Source organism: Schistocerca cancellata, chromosome 3 (assembly GCF_023864275.1).
Source record: "Schistocerca cancellata isolate TAMUIC-IGC-003103 chromosome 3, iqSchCanc2.1, whole genome shotgun sequence".
Taxonomy (NCBI): Eukaryota; Metazoa; Arthropoda; class Insecta; order Orthoptera; family Acrididae; genus Schistocerca; species Schistocerca cancellata.
Genome location: NC_064628.1, coordinates 412,377,411 through 412,382,410, shown reverse-complemented (window position 1 = coordinate 412,382,410; position 5,000 = coordinate 412,377,411). Strand labels below are relative to the sequence as shown.

Genomic DNA, 5,000 nt, shown 5'->3' with positions numbered 1-5,000 from the left:
TCAGAGTCACCAAGGCAAACGGACCGGACGAGCCGACCGATTGGTTTTGATCTAATAAAAGCGTCCCTTCCATCTCTGGTCGGGACTCTGTTTGCATGTATTAGCTCTAGAATTACCACAGTTATCCAAGTAACGTGGGTACGATCTAAGGAACCATAACTGATTTAATGAGCCATTCGCGGTTTCACCTTAATGCGGCTTGTACTGAGACATGCATGGCTTAATCTTTGAGACAAGCATATGACTACTGGCAGGATCAACCAGGGAGCTGCGTCAACTAGAGCTGAGCAGCCGGCCGCCCGGGAGTGTGTCCCAGGGGCCCGCGCGAACACGCAAGCGTCCGCTCAATTATTCTGCAAACAGGAGGAGGCTGAGCTCCCCTGCACAATACACCTCGAAACCCTCTCAGGTCCCGGCGGCGCGCAGCGCCGTCCTAAGTACTTGGTCGGGTTCGAGAGAGGCGCAATCGCCCGGAGTTAGGCGAGTAGACGCTTTAGGTGCGACCACCCGTGCTCCCAACTGAGCTTGCCGCTGCCGACAGAGGCCCGGGAGCGTGCTGTCGTGGCATTGCCGGCGGGAGACAACACGCGCCACCTACGGTGACCGGCAGCTCCAACGCCAGCGCCACAGAAGGGCAAAGGCCCCACGTGGGTGCCGAAGCGAACTCTCCCAGCACAGCGCACGTGCCAACACGTCCGCACAACTGCGATACAAACCACCAGCGAGAACCGCTGGGGCGACCGAGCAGCAGACGGCGTCGCGGCGCCGAGTGCCGGGCGGCGGCGCATCCTCAACGCACACAGTCCTCAGTCGGACCAGCACACTGCAGATGTCCACCGCGCTTCGCACCGGGCCCGCGAGGACCCACTTTGGCCGCCCGGCGCCGCGCGCAGGGTGCCCCGGCGCGCAGCTGCGCCGCCTGCCGCGTCCGTCGGCCGGCGCGCCTGCCACTGGGCGCCCCCACCAGCCGGCTGTAGCGCGTGCGCCCACGCACCGCGCGGCCAGCACGCCGGGCGGCCCCCCCTCACCGGCCGGGGACGGTCCCACCCAGCCACCGCCGCGTATCGCTTCACACACAGATTTGCCCTTACTGATTTACCTCCAGCAACAACAACCGCACCACAATGGGTTTACCAGTTGTTCATTTGCGTAACGTCACCAGCAAACGTAGACGTCCATCCCAGTTTGCAAATGCAACGATTATTGCATACCTGTCTGTTAGGTGTCACGACACACTACGTCTGCCCACATACACGCAACAAAATGTGCACGACTAGAGAACACGTGGGAGGTGGCCCCCTACGTATGCGATGTCCATTACGAGACCGACTGTCAACCAGCATCTGTACCATGTCGCAGATGTGGAACGCGGTGCACCATGCTATCACACTGTGTGAGAAGAGACGACTACGTTTGAATACACGCGCCACTACATCAACAGACGGCTCATGCTGATCGCCATCCAGGGCGTCCGTTACTCCCACACGTCTCTATGGCGTACCACACTGCAATGTAGCTGTTATGGGGAGACGGCACGTGGCTGAGTGCACAACATTTGGACCGTATGGTTCGCTGTTGTTGGGCGCAGTCGTTGTACGGTCACACATGTGCCACAGCGTATCATTCAGTACATACGGACCTATGTGCAGTACAATGTGAGGGTTAAGCTTACGACATCAGCGGACAGTGGACACAGGCCGTACCACGACGTAGACTGAGCGCTTCGACATGCGAATGCCAGTGAACAGCTGCGAAGGGCATTGAACACGCAAGCACCTGAACGACCAGCGTGCGAAGGCAGGGGGGAGGGGGGGGGGCGATGTACATCCTGCAGTCGTCCACATTACAGTGTACAGCGGGAGCATGTAAAAAGTAAGCAACACTTGCGAAGTGTTGAACATGAAACGATACACAAGAGGGTGGGCGGTGCGAGTAGCGAACTATATTCAGAGGGTTGTGGTTAGACAACACTAGATTAATGTAACGTGTCATATGCCAATTACAGAGCAGGTTAAGGCACAACTTGGGTTAGGTTAAGGCACAACTTGGGTTAGGTTAAGGCACAACTTGGGTTAGGTTATGGCACAACTTGGGTTAGGTTAAGGCACAACTTGGGTTAGGTTAAGGCACAACTTGGGTTAGGTTAAGGCACAACTTGGGTTAGGTTAAGGCACAACTTGGGTTAGGTTAAGGCACAACTTGGGTTAGGTTAAGGCACAACTTGGGTTAGGTTAAGGCACAACTTGGGTTAGGTTAAGGCACAACTTGGGTTAGGTTAAGGCACAACGTGGGTTAGGTTAAGGCACAACTTGGGTTAGGTTAAGGCACAACTTGGGTTAGGTTAAGGCACAAATTGCGTTACATTGCGGTACAAATTGCGTTACATTGCGGTACAAATTGCGTTACATTGCGGTACAAATTGCGTTACGAATTTGGTTAGGTTGAGGTGCAAAATGGGTTAGGTTAAGGTGCGAAATTGGTTAGGTTAAGGTGCGAAATGGGTTGGATTACAGTACACAACGTGGTAAGAGAGTGTGTTGTGGGGGGGGGGGCCGAGGTTCGTTGGTAGTGATCATTGTAAGTGAATGTCTGAGACAGCGTCAGTATGTCACAGCAGTTATGTCTCGTCAGGATGCGCTTATGCGCTTTTCGCTCGTGACTGGAGGCGCGCCGCGTCTGTGGTTGCGGCAAGGGAGCGGCAGACCTGTGTGATTCATTCCTGCCATTGTTTCTGTGCCGTAACAGGAGGCAGTGAGGTGGTGTTGGGTGCACTCCTGTGTAGGACATGTGTGGGTGTTGGTGGCTTATCTGAGCAATTGTGGATGTCGGACGGGTGGGATATTCTATTTTAGAATTGGACCCCCTGGTGTTGTTATCATAGTGTGGATGGTGTGCTGTGGCGGAGAGGATGCACCGGACGTTGGTCCATGCTGGTGCTTACATATTGTATCTGTGTCTGTTACAGGCAGAGAGTAATGTGTGATAGAGTGTCTCGCTGAGGTGTGGTTCATATTCTGTGCACAGACTTACAGCATGTATAGGGACAATTTTTTTTTTTTTTTTTTTTTTTTTTTTTTTTTTTTTTTTTTTTTTTTTACAATTTATTCTACATTATATGGTCCATCCCTAAAACATATATGGACCTTACAATCACTAATACTTTATTATTTCTTATTCTACGTTACAATGGTTAGTTTATTTCATATTTTCTACATCATTATTAACAATTTATAATTATTAATTATCTATTCTACCAATTTTTCATTCATTAGTTGCTACTTTCTACATTCAATTCTACAGTTTTTGTTAATTTTATTTTACAATTTTTCGGCCGTCTTAGCCCTACTGGCTAATCCAGTAGGTTACCATCCCTAGGGACGTGGACCCGGGCCGCTACTGTCTGCTAACCACTGCCTTTTCCCGTTTTCCATAATTACCCTTCACCGATTTCCCACCACCTTATCTAATCTACGTATAGCGCTCCTACTACTTTTCTACTACATATTTGAGCGCTATTTACTTAAGCTACTCTACTGACTATCTGTTGGCTAGGCTGGAGTGGAGGAACCTTCTTCTCGGTGGGACGATCCAGCTCGCAGTGTCCGGCCTGACCTGAGGTGGCCAGTACGGTCCAGCCTGGAAGGCGGCCGGCCCAGCGCGACGGCGGCCCCACCAGTCTTCTTCCATCGCTCCGGTCCCCTTCCCGAGGAAGGGGAGGGAGCGTCCAACTCTCTTCCTCTCCTCCTGCTCCATCTTCTTGTCTGTCCGGTAGGCACCAGGGGCTGGTAGACCATCTCCCCTAGTGCTAGTCTTAGTCGAGCTATTCTTACAATATTAATGGTTGTATGTTTGTTGTGCTACATCTGATATTTTAGTTGTCAATGTATCTAATATTTTAACTTTTTCTTCATCCCATATTATTTCCTGTATGTTATTGGTATTTAGTCTAGTTCTTTCCTCTTGGATTTCTCTAGTGAGAGTGGTGCACTCGAATACTAAATGTTCTGGGGTGCCCACCTGGACCCCACATTCACACTCTTCTGACTCCTTTCTCCCTATCCTGTGTAAATACACAGGGTAGGGTCCATGTCCTGTGAGGAAATGTATTAGACCTTTACTGGGCTGGAATTTTTTGTACTTTAATCTGTCTTTTATATTTGGAAATATTCTGTACACCCTTCTTGCTGTCTGAGAGTTTTCCCATTGTTGTTGCCATATGTTTATCGTTTCTTCTTTTATTTCCTTTTTACTTCCCAGGTGTTTCCCCATTATTTCCCTGATTTTGTCAAACTTTCCCCTTTTCAGCCAATAGTTGGCTGCTTTTTGTCTTATTAATAGGTCTAATGGGCAGAGGCCCATTATGACTAATAATCCATCTGTTGGTGTTGTGCCAAATGCCCCTATTGATCTTAGTAATATATTTCTTTGAATTCTCCTCACAGCCATGGAAGGCTTCAGAAGGCGCAACCTGTGGGCCCATAAACTTGACCCATATCCCATTATTGACACTAGCAGGCTGCCATGATATAATTTAATAATATTTGGCGGTAAATGAAATCTTTGCTGTCCGATCCTTATTAGTTTATGCATTATCGCTAGTGTCTTTCCTCCTGTTTGTTCAATGTGGGTACTAAAATTCCATCCTTGATCCAGGTAGACACCCAGATATTTACTTACATTTTTTCTTACTACAATTGCGTTGTCGATCCTGATTGACGGATCTCTTGCCATTTTCCCTTTTAGGAGCATATAGTTCGATTTTTGTGGCGCAATTGCCATTTTAGATTTCCTACACCAGGCACTCAGAATATCCATTATGTTTCTACTTCTCCCTTCTAGTTGTAATCGGCTATTGCCATGTGTTAAGATTAGCAGGTCGTCCGCGTATGCAACGGCCCCCAATACTGATGCTTCCTGCTGCAGGGAATGCAGCAACGGCTCCATATTTATGTCCCAAAATACGGGGCCGCAAACTGATCCCTGTGGACATCCTTTGGTGA

At 49.5% G+C, this 5,000-nt stretch overlaps 1 non-coding gene across 1 annotated transcript in view; it reads right to left on the bottom strand.

Annotated features, from left to right (window-relative positions):
- The window catches only part of LOC126178811 (small subunit ribosomal RNA), a 1,909-nt gene extending 1,642 nt beyond the window's left edge, over positions 1–267 (bottom strand). The window contains exon 1 of the ribosomal RNA XR_007536663.1: positions 1–267. This exon is cut by the window's left edge and continues 1,642 nt beyond it. This is a non-coding gene — a ribosomal RNA (small subunit ribosomal RNA).
- Between the last annotated feature and the right edge of the window lie 4,733 nt (positions 268–5,000).